This window comes from Lissotriton vulgaris, chromosome 3_1 (genome assembly GCF_964263255.1).
Source record: "Lissotriton vulgaris chromosome 3_1, aLisVul1.2, whole genome shotgun sequence".
Lineage (NCBI taxonomy): Eukaryota > Metazoa > Chordata > Amphibia > Caudata > Salamandridae > Lissotriton > Lissotriton vulgaris.
In genome coordinates, this window is record NC_141689.1 from 1,801,869,404 (window position 1) to 1,801,888,807 (window position 19,404).

The window sequence follows — 19,404 nt, forward strand, 5'->3', positions numbered from 1 at the left end:
TGAGAATGTGCCAAAATCCATGGGTGAATGCAAGGTAACACCGACGCTCCACCCATTAAACCCCTCACTGAGGCAGAGTAAGGCAAGGCAGCAATTTGTGCTGCCTTGCGTTACTCCAGATTTATCAAGCTATGCAGGGCCACGCAAGGTGGCCTTGCGTGGCTTGATAAATCTCACTTAAGTTTTGCATCATTCTTGGCCCCCTTGCCTGGCGCAAGGGTGATGCAAAACCTTGATATATCTGCCCTTCAGTGTTTTGCAGAATAGTGCCCACAGTTTGGTATATATCTGCTGAGGAGCCCCTCCACTTTTTCATGTGTACAACTGGATGCCTCCATCATAATACAGTAGATGTCCGAGATCATAGAAACTGGCTATCTGATGTTTTTCATGAATGAGGTGAAGAGTCTTGATGCTGCTGCTATTACAAAGGCCTTAAAAGGATTGAGGTTTGTGGGAAAGGGAATATTTTGAAGCCCTGTCATCTGCAACAAGTGTCCCAGATCATGAGAGTTGGTGTGCTTTAAGTGAACATTAGCAGGCCTATTCTCTTTCACGCCGTGTCCCACTATGATCTGCCCATAAAAGCCCGCTCCTTGTGGGGCCACAGCTTGCCTGTTACTTATAGGACCAATGCACCAGAATTCACAGGTTGCATGACCTGTAATATAAAAGGAAATCTGGGATACCTAGACCTCCCCTATTTCTCGGTTGTTAGATAATATTGTGTGCTATCTGAGGGCAGACTCCATCACCCCGCAAGAAAAAATGAAGGCTAATTTTTCTTAGGTTTCAAAAAACTTTGGGGTATATTAGCAAGAACCTTGTTAAAATTATCGTCATTTTAGTGGCTGGAAACTGCTGCTAAAACGGCGATAATGGGACTGGGAGGCGCGCGGCTGCGGCAAGATGGCCGCAACCAGAAGAACTCTGCAACGCCAAGGAACGTCCGCTCGTGAAGAGTCCCTTTCGGCGCAACGTTGCTGTCCGCCGAGGAATGCACGTGTGTCGGATTATGCCACTATCATCTAGGCAAGTTGCCGGCTGATTTCATGGCCGTCTTGACTCTTTTGCTTGATGGTTTTCTCCGTCTCAGTGCCCCCTAAGTTTGCGGCCGCCATTTTGTGTTTTCCTGCGGTGGCGCTCTAATAACTGATATGCTGCCTTCTTCAAAGTTCACATGCTGGTTATCATTGCTCCCACTATAATATAGTCAATTTATTTGGAATGAAGCACCATTTTTTTTACTATCTCATGATAGCTAGGGCCTCCACTTAAAAACTGGAATATTTCTCCTGTCAAACTGTTAAAACTGCTTCTTCATCTCAGATTTTTCTAGCTTGATGGAGTGCTGGGCCCTATTTCAACTGGTCAACTGAAACAGGGCATGCTTGTTACAGTGCTGTCTAGACTCCCTTGCTTGATAGTTTTCTTCGCCTCAGTGCCCCCGGAACCTGTGACCGCCATTTTGTGCTTTCCCGCGGTGGCGCTAAATTAACAGCCTTATTCAAAGCTCACAAGATGAACTGGTTACCATTGCTCCTACTTTAGCAGTGATGATTTGTTTGGAATGTATCACCATTTTTACACTACTTCAGTATAGTTAGCGCCTCAATTTATGTTATGGAAATATTTTTCCTGTCAAGACGTCAGTACTGCTTCTTCATCTGTGACATTTCTTGTGCTGGGCTTCATCACAAATGGTCAACTGCTACGAGACATGCTTGTTATGTCTTTTTACAGCGCTTTATCAACATCTGGCTGTAATTAACCTTTTTTTTTCCCTGACAGTGGCGTTACCACATATTTATTAGCCTTTTGGTTGTACCGCCCTTTATTGCTCAACAGAATAATTCTTGTCAAGCAGTGATATTCTTTTCTGACAGGAGGCCTTCTTTGTGCGCAACATCTGTGTGACCTGGTGGCTTGATACCTTTTCTTGGCCTTTATAAACTGCGTTTGGTGTCCGCCTCTACCACCCTTTTTACCATGGATCACTCGCAGTCCAACAAGAACCATGAAGGTGCCGGTGTTTCTTCTGGAGGTCGCAAAGACTCTACAGCTAATACTAGCAAGCGACTTAAAAAGGATCCTTCCTCTCCATCAAAATCACATCTTACCCTCACGTTAGAAGATGTTATGGATGAACTGCGCCTCATTCGCCCCTTTATGTCAGACACCACCGCCACTCTCCAAAGAATTGAAGCAAAATGGTTGGGCCTTGAATTAAGACTCTCTGATGTCGAACAAAAGGTTGTCATTGCTAAGGTTTTTTTTTTCTTTTTTAAAATTTTTATAGACCTTTATTGTACAATATAGCATGATGTACCAAACAATGCAGATCATCAATCGTCGATGAAAACTGAAGCCATACATATAATATCAAAGATGTACTTTCCCCACCTACCCCCACCTAGTCCTCCCCTCCCCTCCCACCGCCCGTCCCCCAAAAAAGCCCCCCCCAAACTTCAACCAAAAGAAGACAAGATCGACCAATACATCCATATATAAGTTCAAAGTTCAAATGTCCTCACGCTAAGCAAGTCAATGTCTCTGGAGCGTCAGCATATGTTCAAGCTGGATCTGTAATCCTACCACCATCCCACCGCCCACATGCAGCCCACCCCACATCCACTGGTCAAACAGCAATGTTCCCTGCGCCATCACATACCGCATTCACACCACCCGCAAATCCCCCACAGCTACTGCCGCACTTTCATCCTCTGATTGCTGACTCAGTAAGTAAGTCGTCAAGGGCCCCCAAATATCCCCTGGGAGAGATTTCAGCGGCAACTGGTCTGTGTATACATGAAGGTGTTCCTGACAAGTGGACATATCATGTATCCAAGTCTTAAACTTAGGTGCCCTGCCCTTGCCCCACCTGCAGGCCAACTGTTGTTGTGCCAGAAGCATGCCCATTGCTAGGAAATGTCGGTGCGGTGTCTTTATGTCGCCAGTTAGTCCCAGTAGAGCCCTAAGAGGAGTTAGTTCAATCTGTGTACCCTGCACACTAGTCAGTTCCGCTGAGGTAATATAAATTTTATGGTCATGTTGTGTTCCCTAGCGCGTACCCCACCGACTCCATGTACGAGTTAAAAGTGCATGTAACTTCCCTCCTGTACCAGCTATGAAGACGCAAATACATTTGCGTCCAACGTTAACTTGTCCTCTTTCAGACCCACCATGAATGGGTTGGATGGTCCGTTCCTAAGTATGCTATGCCAACGTCTTTTTGAAGTGTACTCCTACGTTTTTCAGCCTGGCTGAAAGTAGGCCCTGAATCTCTGCCACCGAGCCTCTTTTCTGGCTTCTGACTGCGAGGGCCCCTGCCCAAGCAGCCCCCGTACCCGTGAACTCTGACTTACTTCTAGCGCGGCCCTCCGTGCTCAGCTCAGCCTGCTGCCTGCCAAGATTGACTATAACCTTCGAGTTATCTGTTTCCCTCCCCGAAGATACATTCCAGCCTGCTAGTTTCAGTAAACATCCTTCCTCAGCTGCAGGGCTAAAGGGCCGACCTGTCTTTATGCAAGTAATTCATAGCCTCTGTTGCCATGCTTCCATGGAAGGCCCCATGCCCCACGCTTCTCATACAGACACTCAGGCGCTTATACACGCACTCACAGCAAGTATAGAATAGCTTCTGCTCTAGAGACCTTTCTGCCCAGATAGCTTAGTTCCTAAACATCAGATATCAGATATGATAGAAGCACAAGTTGATCTGACATGCCAGACTTCTGTCTCTTTCCGTCAGTGTAAATGTCAAGTCCCCTGCACCCCGTCTATCACACGTCATGCAGCTGCGCGCGCATCCAAGCTTCCGATTTCTGCTGACATTGCAACATTCTGTTAGCACCACCCCTTGGTGCCACCCATTTGCGTCACCTATCAGTGACGTTTCTAGCACACACCTCTAGTTCACGCCTAGTTTACGCCTAGTTTACGCCTTTTGATGATGTACTAGTACCACGTGTATACTGTTATCTCGTCTTCTCTCAGCTGTTACGCCTCTTACATTGAACATTATGATGTAAATCAAGTATATAAGCTATGTATTGTCAATAAACGTGAGCGCGCTCATCTATCCCTTCTGACACCCTGTGTGGTGGTCAGAACATGATATCCTGATTCCTTTATGAGGAATAAAACCCTTAGAAACTCTTACACCACGGACTCTGTTTTCCTTCATTCTGATTGAGTTATTATTAATTAAGTACTTACCTGCATAGAAATTAAGAGAGTAAATTAATTATTTACGTCACCGCAAATACCTCCTCCCAATAGAGGCCACCCGGGGGCACCCCTATGCCAAATGCATAAAGTCCGCCCCACCTTGACCGCATCGTAAACATTTATCATCATCCCTAAGGTGGAACTTATGTAACCTTGCCGGGGTCGGTGTAAAAACTTATAGTGCAGAAATCGCAGCCTACTGTTGCTGGATATCGCGTCAGTTTGGAGGCAGGCCACCTCCCACTGGTCGTCAGTTATAGGGCTATCTAGATCCTCATCCCATTCCCGTCTGGCTATTCCTGGGTGATGGGGAGGTGCACTACGTACCCGTTTATATAACAGAGAAATAACATGTGTGGGAGCCTCAATGTGTAACATTAAGTGTAATGACTTGAAGATCTCCGGTTCCTTCAGAAATTCCGGGGTCTTGGTCCTAACCCTCTGTCTGAGTCTTGTGTAAAGGAACACATCCATAAAGGAGTTCTCATGCTCTCCAAAAACCTTATATTTCGTACGGAATTCTCCCCCAATATACAAATCTCCTCAGGTCCTGTACTGTAGTTTTTCTAGCAAGCGTTGGCAGATCTTTTCGCTCGCAGCAAAGGGCAGTGTCGTAAGGATACCCTAGGGGAGTACATCAGGTGCGTCCCCTTAGTGCGCGCCAGCCAATGCCACGCCTGAACTGTACAGTCCACCGTGGATCGGTCTCCTTCCCTTTCCTTGGATGGTGTAAACACATACCCGGACGGTGGGACCGGAGCCATATACCCATCCTCTACCACAAGGTGAGGCATAAACCGGGGAGGATGGAACCAATATACCGCAAAGTGTGCCTGTACACTATAATAATATTGTTCGACATTAGGAACATCGAACCCACCCAAATGGTATGGCAGCATAAGTGTGGTTAACTTCAAACGCGCTTGCTTACCCCCCCATATAAGACATAGCAGTTGCATTTTAAGTGTATGAAAAAAGAAGGCACCTGGATAGTATGGAATATTTATGAACAAATATAAAAATTTCGGCAGTATATTCATCTTAATAATGATATCCTCCCAGCCATCGAAAGGGGCAGTTTAATCCATTTGGAGATGTTATCTGTCACTCTATCCATGGCCTGCCCATAATTTGTCCTCAGTAATGCGTCTCTTTCTCTAGTGACATAAATGCCCAGATATTTAAAGTCTTCTGTCTCCCATGTTAAAGGGTAATCCAATGGGTGAGCCACAGTTTGGCTCATTAATGGGAAGACTGCGGATTTGCTCCAATTTATTTGCGCTCAAGCCACTGCCCCAAACTTTGTAATCTCCCTCAAGACTGGGTTAAGGTTATCTTGCGGTTTATGTATATACAATGGAATGTCGTCTGTGTAGAGGGACACTATTAGCTGCCTGGATGGGTATATGAGTGCCCTATGATTGTGATGTTGCCTCAGCTTCGCAGCTAGAGGCTCTGTTGCCAGGGCAAATAACACTGGGGAAAGCGGGCAGCCCTGCCTCGTTCCCCTGGTGATCGGGAAGGCCGCAGATCTAGAGCCATTAAGAAGAACTCTGGCACATGGCTGCGTATATAGCAGTTGAATCCAATTGACAAAGGAGACTGGTATTCCCATATAGTTCAGCTTCCCCATCATATAATCCAACTCTACAGAGTCAAACGCTTTGATGGCGTCCAAAAAGACAGCCACCGCAGCGCTATTTGGGTCAATATCCTGTAGGACTGCCAGGAGAGTCCGTAGATTATGGGCTGTGGCTCGATTTGGCACAAAGCCCGCTTGGTCAGGTAAAACCAGCCTTTCTAGAAGAAGGTTAAGCCTTGTCGCAAAAAGTTTTGTGTCGCTGTTAAGGAGCGACAAAGGCCGATACGAATCACAATGTATTGGAGACTTACCAGGTTTTAACAATTACATTATTTGTGCTTCCCTCATGGTTGCAGGTAGGCGACCCTCCTCCAGTGCTTCATAGAATACAGCTTTTAATATGGGTGCCAAGATGGACACATAAGTTTTACAAAAGTCTACAGGAAGACCATCGGACCCCGGAGCCTTCCCGGACGACATGGTCATAATGGCCTTCGTTATCTCATCTACTTCTAAGTCAAGAGCCAAAAATGTACGCTGCGTGTCCCCAAGCCATGCCAATGCAGTGTCCTCAATGTACCCCCGAAGGTCTAGCAGAGTTCCCCTCTACGAGGTATAAAGCCTGGTATAGTACTCCACTAAGGTAGACATTTGGTCTGGGAGATTTCTATGCATACATCCCTGCTCATCCTGCAATTCCGTGACGTAGTTCTGAAATCTAGGGGGGCGAACCGCATTGACCAGAGCTCTGCCCGGGCTGTCACCGTCGCCGTACACCCGAGTTGCAAAGTGTTTCCCACGGTACTTACATTCTCTGTCTGCCGCCTCCTTGTAGTCTGTAATTTTCACTCTCAGGCTAGCTCTTAATGCCCTGGACTCGCCTCTGTCACTTATGTCCCTCTCTAGTGCTTTCAGCTCTCCTTCCAATTTATGGAGCTCTTGACGGAGGTCCTGCAATATACCCCCTCCCTTGGAAATGCACCATCCACGCAATGACACCTTAAACAACTCCCACACCATCGTTAGACTGGCCACCGAGCCAATATTCCTAGTGAAGAAGTCTTGAATGTCCTGTTCCATCTCCGTTCTGAATACAGCATCCTGCAAGTGCAGTGGGTTCAGCCACCAGTTAAGATAGGGGATAGATCTATCTGGGGCTGTAGTGTCACCATCACGGGAGAGTGATCAGAATACGTTTGGGCCAAATGTGTTGCCCTGCCAACCCGATGCGTCATTCCTTCCGTTACCAGCACATAATCTAATCTGGCCCAGGTGTTGTGCACAGCCGAGTAGTGTGTCCCTTCTTTCCGTGACGGGTGCAAGTGACGCCACGTGTCCAAGAAATAATCAGATTCTATTATGTCATGCAGGGTACGTTGTGCAATGGTGTAATGTGCTGCTGCAGCATGAGGGCGATCATATTTGGGATCTACCACAGTGTTAAAGTCCCCTCCCCATAGGACATATGTGGACCCTAGCGTGTGAAGTTTGCCTCTCAGTATAAGCAAGGAATGTACATCATCTACGTTGGGGCCATAGTAATTCGCTATAGCAACATCATGGGAGTTCAGCCTCCCCCAAAGCAAACAAAACCTCCCATCAGGATCCAGTTCCATCCCTCCTAGCACAAACCTATCTCCATGTTTAATAAGTATAGCAACCCCCCTAGAATAATTGGAGTACGATGCAAAGCAGCTGTGGGAGGCCCATCGTGTTGTGAATTGGGGCGCACTTCCGTGCGGAAGGTGGGTCTCCTTTAACAGAGATACATTGATGTGGTGGCGATCTAAGTATCCCAGCACTTGCCTCCGTCTCCTCGGATCATTCAATCCTCTGACGTTCCAGGAAATGTCGTTACGGTCATCTCTATTACTTATGTCATCGGTCATGGTTGCTACCTAATTCAGTCTGTCTTCTGCAATGGTCGCACCTGTCTTGCTCAATCATATAGTGCACCTTTGCCCCCCTCCCCCAACCCTTCCCCCACCCACACTGGCACCCCCAACTTGCCAGGAACTACCACCCCCCCAAACATTCGAACCAGAAACGTCCATCTGTACCCCTTAAAGCTAAGCACAAACACGTGATAAGTGGAATGTCCTCAGATGGGTACTGCTAGGGGCCCCTGCCTTTCCCACTCTGCCTCTCTATTTCACCCATCCGTTCCCCCGCTTAACCGGAGATTCGCTATGACGGGACGGAGGTGAGTGTCCGGGCGGTAAAACTTATCAAAACAGTCAATAAACAATAATGATACATCACCAACACGGTGCAGTGCTCAGGAGTCTCTTTACTTCGGTACCGCCACTACCCGCTTCCCACGGGAGTGTGGTGTCAGCCAGGATCCGACAGTGGTGATTTGGACTAGGAGCGTCTGCGGGTAGCCTCTTCCTGAGATACAGTGCTGCGGTCGCGTTTAAGGTACTCCTCCACCTGCTGAGGTGAGTTGAAAAGATGTATTTTTCCCCGGTGGTGAATCTTTAATCTCGCAGGGTATAGCATGGCGTACGTGATCTCTTGTGCTTGCAATTTTTTCTTCACAGCTGTAAACTTGCGGCGAGCTTCCTGCACGGCCTGGGTGAAGTCAGGGTAGAAAGCTAGGGTGGTAATTTCATAACGTACTTCACCCTTCTCGCGTGCCAGGTGTAGGACAGTGTCCCTGTCTCGATAATTTAAAAAGCGCACAATCACAGGTCGTGGCGGGGTTCCCGGGGGTGGAAGTGCCGACAGGGATCTGTGGGCCCGCTCAATGGTCATATGTGCAGAGAAGGAGTCCTTACCAAATAGCTCAGCTAATAGCCGTTCCATGAAGTCCTCTAACTTGCCGATGTTTGTCGATTCCGCAAGGCCCAGTATCCGTACGTTGTTCCTCCGGGAGGGGGCCTCCAACTCCTCATTTTTGTCCCCGATGACCTTCAGCAGCTTTTCCATCTGGAGCATGTGTTAGTTGTTGGTTCCCGCTCCATCCTCCAGCCCAACACTCTGTGCTCCACCTCCTTGAGGCATTCATCATGCTGATCAAGCTTCTACACCACCTTTTCTATCCTGCTGTTCATGGCGTCCATCTTGGAGTCGATGGAAGTGAGCATCCCCACCAGCAGCGCCTTCCAGACCTCATCTCTTGCTTCCGGTGAGTGGGTCCGGTTCAATGCACTCTTTAGAGCTGGAGCCAGGCGTCTTTCGCACTTCAAAGGACAGCTTCGCCTGTTTGGTCTCCGTTCTCCCCATGCTCAGCTGCCAGAAAGTAGTATGCACGCTCCATCCGGGGTTGATATAGGCGCCTCCAGAGAGCTGGCACCCTTTCTCCCCCCGCTCTCGCCACCACAGTGCGCAATCACTGCCGACCCCTTAGGCCTGTAATATGTCCCTGTGTAATGTAGTCACGTAGCATGCGTCGCATCAACGGGTAGACTGGGTTTCCCGGGGGGCAAGCAAGACCACAGGCCGCACCGCGTGAGTGCCAGCAAAACGAGGTATGAAGAGACAGGTGGCTCCTAAAACATCAAGTGGGATGCCTCCTATACGTCTGCCATCCACTATGAGCAATTGTCTAAGCATGAGCGAATTTTGCGAATCTGGCGTTTGCGAATTTTGCGAATTTGCGAACTCGCAATCCGCAAAATCAGCGAATTCTCGCGAATTTGCGGATTTTTTTTTGTGTTCTCAAGGATTTCTGCCAGTTCGCGAGGGCTTTGTACAAGTTCGCAATTGCGAACTTACATGTTGGATCGCAACGGTCGCGATTATGTTGTTTCTACATCTGGTTCATCATCACAGGTTCCCAGCACCCTCTGTTTCACCCCTGCCACCCTCTGTTTCACCCATACCACCCTCTGGTACATCAATGCCACCCTCTGGTTCATCATCACTGTAGATTATGGGGGGAAAAAGCAAGCACACCTGCCTTGCTTCAACTGACATGAATTAATTTGGGGTTGATTTATTAATGTGTCACTGTTTTAAAATTCCAGTCTGGCACCTGCTTCCTTATCTGTAATTTGCTTTCTGTTGCAGTGCAATTTTTTTCCCCAGGACCTTTGTGGCCTACTTGTAGCTATTCTATGAGCCTGCTGTGAGGGTCAGAGCATGGTCATACAATTGTTGCAACTAGCAACTGAACTCTGGAGGGGCCCCAGTCAGGAAGCACTACAGGGAATTGTTACTAATGATGAGTTTGAACTTTTGAACCTGCTGAATGCTTTCACTTTTGCAGAACTCGTTTTTCTGCAGAACAGCATTACAGCAACTGTAAAGCCCCAAACAAGCTTACTTGTGAAAGTTGATTTCTAATCCAAAAGTGATCCAAAGAAAGTCAAAAGGCCTCAAATCCAAAAAAGTGCAGGCAAATGTCAACCTGAGGAGTTATTCTGATAAAAATCATCATTTTCAGAAGGTCTATGCTGCTTGCTAGTGGATTTCTTGTGCAGAATTGCAATTTTTGTAATTTCGCGAGTGCGAGATTGTTGCTGCCCGCCGCACCTACATGTTCGCAATTGCGAACTTACACCGCACGCCGCAAAATTGTATCACCAAGAAAAAAAAATCCGCTGCGTGCGAATTTGCGGATTTTCGGTAAATTTGCGAGCGTTTGCGGATTGCGTATTTACCAAAAATCCGCAAAATTCGCGAGCGGAACGGATTTTCCGCCCATGCTTACAATTGTCCAATGCCCCTATATGCGGCTCACAAAATGGCGGCTTGTGGCCCACTGCGCGATGTGGTCGTCACTCCGGCCAAGCGCGGCCTCCAACTGTCCCCTCTCGTCTCCACTCACGTGTTCGAGCCCGGCCGCCGGGTCTTAATAAATTCATTGGCTCCCCCGTTGCCTCCGGCTACTCTTGCTCCTCTCCGCAACTGCTTCCTGACCGTGGGCCTCCCCTCGGCTCTCTTCCCGCCGCGCACGGTTCCGGGGCCTCCCACCCAGCGGTCCACCAGTTCCTCAGCCCGGCAGTCCCCCTCTCACTCACCGGGGCTTCTCAGCAGGATAGGGTCTTTACCTCAGCTTGTGGGCCTGCCGCACTCCGTGGTCTCTGGCGGCCGCGCAGTGCCACAGGCGGCGTCGCGGTTGGGCCTGCACAGCCTCAGTCTTTCATGGATTCTGCAACTGCCTAAGTCCTCCGGCCCGCTCACGCTTTGCCCCGCTTCCAGGTCCTGCGGCTACAGACAGCGGATCGCCGGCATCGGCACTCGTTCCGCTGCCCAGCTTGTCATCAAGGATGAGGATTATGATGAAAAGTCTGCCCGGATCAGCGGGAGCCTCACATCATTGCTAAGGTTGACAATATCACCAAAGAGGTTACCCAACTCAAGAAGACTACAGAGGACTTAGAAAATCGAAATTGACTAACCTACGTATCTATGAAATCCCGGAAGGTTTTGAAGGTGCTGATATGATCTCTTTTCTGAAATCTCAAGTCTTGCAGATTGTTGGCCTTCCAAAATCAATGGACTCCAACATTCAAAGGGCGCACAGACTGGGGCCTCAGCATGGATCTTCTTCTTCTAAGTCAAGAAGTATCATTGCCTATTTCCAGCTGTACTCTGACCTTATGGCAATCCTAAATGCTGTTAAACAACATAAACAGATGTTATGGTCTGGCCACAAAATCTTTTTCAGTCAAGATGTCTCAAAACCAACAGCCAGTTGACGTAAGGAATTTCTTGATCTTAGACCAGCTTTGAAATCCATGAATGCTAGGTACGGTCTCATACACCCCTGCCTCTTCACAGTAACCTAAAAGGACAGAACATTCTAGTTCGAGGATCCAGCTGACTTTCGAAAGTTCATCCATGCTCATCGAGCAGAACCTATGGAACTTAGCAAGAATTGATTGAATTATTATATGTTCTCCATGCCTATTTGTCTCCCTCAGGTCATTGTCTAGCATTTCTTATGTTAAATCCTCATGTATGTTTTTTTTTCATTTAATCTTTTTTTAGTTTTTCCCTGTACCTGCTATGTGGTTGAAGATTCGTGATTTCACAATCCGTTTCTCCAAAATGTCTGCTTCGTCTTGTTGCTTTATTCCCTAATGTTTGGTAAGTCCCCTTCCTTTTTGTCTCATTTGTTTTATCATCTTCACTTTTGGAGCTTCCCTCCCTTTCCTCTTCATTGTCTTGTTATAATTGATTTGTTTTCTCTCGGTGTTCTCTTCGGTGGAGTGGCCGTCTTGGTTTTTGCCTTTCCCCCTTCCACATTAATGTTTGCTGTTTTCTTGATTGTTATGGCTAAAGCCATCTGGCTTTCTGTCATCTCCTCTTTTCTAACTTTTTCCATGCCACTTATCTTCTTTTCTTCACTGCTCCTATTTCCCTTCCTCTTTCCCTCTTTTCTTTTTTACTTTCCCTCACTTCTTACATTGTATTCCTCTTTTCCTTCTCAATTTATTCCTATGTATCTTATTTTGGTGGTGCTTGTATCTCTTTTTCTTTCCTACTGCTGACAATTTTGTTTTTGTTTACCCTTTTCAACATTCTCTTCTTTTTTCTATTTTCAGCTTTCTATTTTTTATAGTTCTCCCTATCTGCTCTGGTTCTTGTTCTTTTGGTGGTCATATGGACCATTTTCTTCTCCTTTCGCTCTTTTGTGCTCTAAAACACGTTTTTATAAATTTTTCAATCTCTTTCTCTTTTCTCTCTCATTCAATTTTCATGAATGAGTGGTCTCCGCATTATTTCTTGGAATGTTAAAGGTATTCACAATGCTATTAAAAGGCAATTTGTTTTATCCTATTTAGTGAGACTAAAATGTCAAGTTGCTCTGTTGCAAGAAACGCACCCTACTTTACAAGCTCTGTCTTCATTGCGTGAACAATGGGTAGGAGAAGCTTTCTGCTCTCCAGCTGTTAACAACAAAAATGGTGTTATAATTTTGTTTGATAAATCGTTGACTGTTCAGTTACAAAATGAGTTTCATGACACTAATGGTAGATGGTTGTTTTTAGATACTATTGGTAACAATGTACAACTTTCCTTTTGTAATGTTTATGGCCTAATCGGTATTGATTTAACCTTTTGGAATGATGTCTCCACACTTCTTTCCTCACATGCAACTGATGATTTAATTGTGAGTGGCGATTGTAACCAACTCATGGATCCCTTTTTGGACCGGAAATCACAAACAAGATATGTCCCCAATAAGATGCAAAAATCCTTTCTCAAAACCATCTCTTCCAGAGGCCTTATAGATTCCTGGAGAATATCCCATCCTGACTCCCTTGAATTCTCTTTTTTTTCTCCAGTGCATGCATCACACTCCCGTATTGACTATATTTTCCTTACTCAACATGCTTTCCAATTTATGACTAACTCAGAAATTGGTTCTATTCTTAGTTCAGACCACGCCCCTGTTCTTTTGGACATGGATTACCCCTCACCTACTCCTGCCTCTCGACACTGGTGCTTTAACAACTCTCTCCTTTTAGATTCCCACTTTATTGAACACTTTACGCTTTTCATGGACAAATTCTTCCACAATAATCTTAACTCTACCTCTGATTTCCACTTTATTTGGGATGCCTTCAAGGCTGCCGCTAGGGGCTGTATTATTGATTTTGTATCCTGAAAGAGAAAAAAGACCGTCCCCAATCATCTCGCATCCTTAAACATATTAAAGATCTTGAACATCTTTACTTCACCACTAACTCCTCCAAAACACTATCTTCTCTTATCAAAGCAAAATTGCAGTACAACAAACATTCCTGGGACTCTGCTTCTAATATCCTTCTCAAATTTAACGCTAAAATGTATGGAGGACGTAACACTGCAGGTAAATCACTTGCGAACTATCTTAAAATTGAAACGCAAAAATCTAAGATTATAGGTATTACTGATTCTCAGGGAGTTAGTCAATCCACTGATGCTAAAATCCTTTGAATGTTTTGTCCAATACTATTCTTCCCTCTAAACTCCAGAATCCAGTCCTTCTTCTTCACAAATTGATTCTTTATTTCAATCTATCCACAAATCCCTTGTTAATCCTGTGGATCTCTCATCCCTTGACATTCCAATTTCGGAGAAGGAAATACTTAATGCTATTACCCTTCTGCCAAAGGATAAAACACCTGGTCCAGATGGCTTTACTATTCGTTTTTATCTCCACTTCAAGAATGTTTTAATACCACATCTACTTTCCTTGATCAATCACTTTCTTGCTAAAGGTGAATCTAGAGGATCCTTCACACAGGCTATGCTTTGCCTAATTCCTAAAAAAGATGAGGATCCTTCCCTTTGCAAAAATTATTGGCCCATCTCCTTAATTAACACAGATTGTAAAATGTACGCCAAAATTTTAGCTACTCGAATTAATAAAGTTATCCCTGATCTTGTCAATATCTATCAGTCTGGATTTGTCAAAGGTAGATATATCACTGATAACTCGAGAACTCTTCTTAATATCATACACCTTGCTTCAAAGATGAACTCCCCTGTTGCAGCTATCACATTAGATGCTTAAAAAGCATTCAATACGGTCATTTGGGATTTAATGTTTGGAGCATTGAGATGGCATGGTTTTAGTCCCCCCATTATGCAATATATTCAACTGTTGTATTCTGATCCTTCTACTTCTATTTGGGTCAATGGCATTCAATCTAAATATTTTTCCCTTCACAGAGGAACCAGACAAGGCTGCCCCCTTTCCCCCCTTCTCGCATTAGAATCTTTCTTAGAAAAAATTCGGTGTTCATCATCCTATACTGGCTTTACATATAAGAATATTGATATCAAATTTACTGCTTACGCAGATGACATTTTACTTTATATCTCTAACCCGGGCTACTTCTTTAATGGCACGTTTTTCTTTATTACATGATTATTCTTTAGTTTCTGGCACAAATTGAATATAGACTAATCTGAAGTCCTACCTCTTAACAAATTCTGCCTTTCTCATATGTTCCAGGGATCTGGCATTGAATGGAATCCCAGATATATTAAATTTCTAGGTATTCGGTATGCCAATACTATTAAAGAAACTATTAAACTCAATCATGCGGATTTACTGAAAAAGATCTCCTCACTTATAGACGGTTGGTCCCCCCTTTTCTTATCCTGGTGGGGGAGGCTTGCAACTGTTAAAATGATGCTATTTCCTATTGTCAATTTTTACCTATCAATGGTTCCTATTTCTCTCCCACAATTTTCTTTAAAACAATAAATCGCCTCCTAACAAAATTCTTATGGAATAATCACAAAGCTAGAATTTCTGTTTCTCGTCTCCAACAACCCAAAGATTTAGGTGGAGTAAATTTTCCTAATATTTCTAGATTTCATTTGGCTTTTACTCTAAAACAAATTTGGCATTTCCTAACAGACTCATCTTCTCCTCCCTTAACAGCCTGGAGCTCATTAGAACTCGCGCAACTCGCTTCTTTTTCTTTCCTTACAGCTACTCGTTTATCCCAACCTCCGAAGAGATTTCTTACTCCCCTATTTAAAAACTCTAAAGCACTAGCTCTTTCATTGTTTCGCTCCTATTTTTTACAAGCTAACTGTGATGCAACCCCGCTACCTACCCCACCGGGACTTCCTCCCCTCGGACAACTGCCCTTCTCAGAAACGTATCCCGAGGCGTCCCTGGAAGCAACCCTGACAACAAGAACCCCGCCCCTCTCTTTTTTGCAGGAACCAATCGGAGGAGGCCAGATACCGGAAGCACATCACGCTGTCCCCGGAAGTCCCGCCTCGCCTACAGCGCCGGAGCAGGGAAAAGACGGAATCGAAGAGAGAGACGCCGTCGGAGCAGCCATCTCGTGGCAGGGGACTCGGACCACGGCGGAGGAGGAACAGGCGAACGAAGAAGCGTACGTGTGGACGGAAGACTGGTGGAGTCCCCAGGAGGTGGCTGAAGAGCGGCCGCAACTCGTCGGAGAGTTGCGGCGGAGCGTGTGAGCACCAACAAAACCACCCCCGCCCTCTTGAAGCACATTAGGTGCTCTGTACATAGTAAGCACATTAGGTGCCCTGTATATATATTTAGTCCCCCTCTTGTAAGCACGGATCTGAGAGCACTGTAATTGTCTCTAAAGCACCCGGCACCCTGTACAGCATTGTTCCCTTTCCTTCACGACCTTCCACCGGTCACTAGTCTTCCTGTCTCCCTAATAGCCTCCATCTCAACACCCTACCCTCACGGTCTTCTTCCGCGCGCCTCACTAGAACCCTGGTGTTGGTAACGGTTGTGATTATAACAACCCAGCAGGACTAACGCTCCTTATTTCTTTTCTCTTCCTGACCTCCGAGGACCTTCCCCTTTATCCGGACATCCCGACTTCCCGAGGACCCAAGACCCAACCTCACCTTGAGAGGATACAGACGCCTTACCTTGGAGCCATGCTTTTGTTTCCCTGCTTCCCTGAAAACCTACTTTGTGTTGCAATAAAAGAACTGATATTGCCCACTATATCCGTCCTCCTTGCCTGCTTTTCCAGCCCGCCGTCACCCCACGTTCACACTAACCTTCACTTTTTAACTCCGATTTGGTATAATAAATCTTTAAAGATCAATAACAGAGCATTTTCTGGAAGGAATGGATTGACAAAGGCATTATCACCTATGCTCACTTACTTAAAGATAATTCCTTAAGAACTTTCCCAGACATTTGTGACTCTTTTCATCTCTCTAACGCACACTCTTCCCAATTTCCCTTACTTCAACAGGCCCTAACCTCTATTATTCCTCAGAGTGATTCCCTGACCACCACCAGCCCGGCTCTTTCACCCCCACCAGATTTTTCTATTCCTTTCAGAGCTGCTGCCATTTATAAACTACTTTCCCATCCCCCTACTGATAGGCTCAAATTTACACTTGAACTTTCATGGGAAAGAGACCTAGCTCAAGAGTTTTCTTTCCAGGTTTGGGGCACTATTTGGTCTAAAATACACATTGTTTCTCGTTATGCCAGCATGACACAGACTTTTTATTTTTTCTACAATAGACTTTTTTTTACTCCTGATTTACATAAATTCAAGCTGCTTGATTCCAAAAAATGTTGGTCCTGCTCACATGCTAATAGTGATCTTCTCCACATGTTTTTTCATTGTCCTTTGGTCCCGCATCCGGTCAAAATTAAATGATATCTCAGCCACAAAGTATCCCTTTGAGATTGTGCATATTTTTTTAGGTGGTTCTTCACCTATATGGACTGTTCATTGTAATGTACGTAAATTTATAGATCTTTATATAGCTATTTCTTTTCAGATAATTACAACCAATTGGAAGGATACTTCCAAGATTTCATATAATGCTTGGTGGAACTTGTTATGTCACCACCATAGACTTGACCGTGCCTATGCCACCACTGTACCTTTACTAATCAAAAGAGACTTGTTATAGTCACCTCTACCTGATTTCCTTTCCAGACATGTTTCCTGAATTTTACCTGAACTTCACCCTTTTATTCCCTTATCTTTAAATGACGTTTATTATTGCTTTTCATTTTCATTTTTACTTCCTTAAAGCAATTTTAGGTATTGACTTTGTATTTTAGGTTGCCCTTTGGTTTTTTTTCTCTCTTTCCTCCCTTTCCCCTCTCTTTCTTTCTCTTTTCCCTCCCCAGAAAAACAAAATACTTTTAAAAAAGCTTTTTTCCTTGGTATAGTTTTTAGATCCCTTTTAGGGATTGTATTCCTTGTTGTTGCATTTCAATACTCTTTTATCTCCTTTCATCGCCATTTGTTTTTGTAATGATGTCTTACTTTGTATATCTTCTTCAATAAAGCTTTTTAAACTTAAAAACAGCGACAATGGGCTTGCTAATATGCGTTATAGAATTCCAATAGAAGCCCAGGTTAGATGTGCAGGACATCTAACCTGGGCTTCTATTGGAATTCTATAACGTATATTAGCAAGCCCATTATCGCCAATTTAGCAGCAGTTCCTGCCGCTAAAACTGCGATAATTTTAACAACGTTCTTGCTAATATGCCCCTTTCTCTTTAGTAGATAAGGCAATGTTTGAAATACATATACTACTCTAGACAGTATATTTATTTTGATTCCATGAATGGTATACATCCTGGAGAGGAGAAGGCAAGACCAATGTCTACGATCACTGTGTAGACGTGAAATAAGGCTGGAGAGATTTGCTTTGTAAAGGTGTGCTCTGCAATGGTAATGTTGATTTTGAGCGCGGTGAGCTTAGCGGTCCAACTGCTGTATTACGAGTTGGGCAGATCAGCTTAGCTAAGACCGCCGCTGGACCGCCGAGACCCCCAGCAGACCACTGACCTCCAGGTTCGCAGTCGTGAAAAGGCAGCCGGCATAGGGCGGTACAGGGGAGCTGCATCGCTGTCATATTACGAGTTGCCTGTTCCACGAGCAGACCGCAGCGGTCTGACGGCCTTCTTCAAGGTGGTGGTGGCGAAGGGTTTGGGGTGCGTACTCACCCTTCCTTCTTCTTCCAGGAAGATTCAGACTTGAATCCATTTCATAGCAGGATCTTCACCCAGAGGATTTCCGACCCTGTTTGCGGCAATCTATAGGTGAGTCAATTTTGAACAATATACCTATTGCCAGGACTGCCCACATATGGGCTGGTCCCCGTTATTGGGTACATGGTATTTCTCCACATATATCATGCATATATGTGCATCCAACATATATGCAGCAAAAATGCACACACAGGCATTGATATATTTGTGAAATATGCTCACCATCTCTTCAAAATCCCCACCTCCACACCATAAATCCTGTGGGAGGCTCATACTACAACAGTCTTTGGACTGCTAGCGCCGTGGGCTGCTGGCGGGGGCGGACGTGGTCCTACAGTGGTGAGACCTCAAACTCATAATAAGGCCCTTAGTCAAGTTGATTTTAAACACTGCCACCCAGTCGAAGGCTTGCAATTGTACCATTATAAGAAGGAGGCACAGGGTCAAGACTGATTGCATACAGCTGTGTCTGAACTGGGGTGGCGAAGTGAGCTAAAGAACGATGATGGATTCAAACCAGATCTGTGAATGGGGGTGAGTGTCTGAAAGGTTTCAGCGCTCCGTCCATCATCTCCTTGTGTTTGCTTTGTTCGCCCTAAGTTGGCAGGATATGCCCAGAAGTGGCTCCCTTGCTCACTTTGCCACTGAATTCAAGCTAGCCTGGCTGATGAAGGGTGTTACCCTGAAACTGGTCCCAGGATGCTTGTTTCTGGTTCTGGGAAGACCTGGCTTGAGAGTTCAGGCTGGACTGTTCCCATGAGGCATAGGGTCAAGACTGATTTGCATATAGTTGGATCTGAACTGAAGTGGCGAAGTGAGCTAAAGAACGAAAATGGATTCAACCCAGATCTGTCACTGGGGGTCAGTCTGAAAAGTTTCAGCAGTCCGTCCATCATCTCCTTGTGTTTGCTTTGTTCACCCTAAGTAGGCACCCTAAGTAAGACCAGACGTGGGTCCCTTGCTCACTTTCCCACTGGATTCAAGCTAGCTTGGCTGATGAAGGGTGTTACCCAGAAACCGGCTCCAGGATGTTTGTTTCCGGTTCAGCGAAGACCTTCCTTGGCAGTTTGGGGTGGACTGTTCCCATGAGGCACAGGGTCAAAACTAATTTGCATATAGCTGGGTCTGAACTGAGGTGGAGAATTGAGCTAAAGAACGATGATGG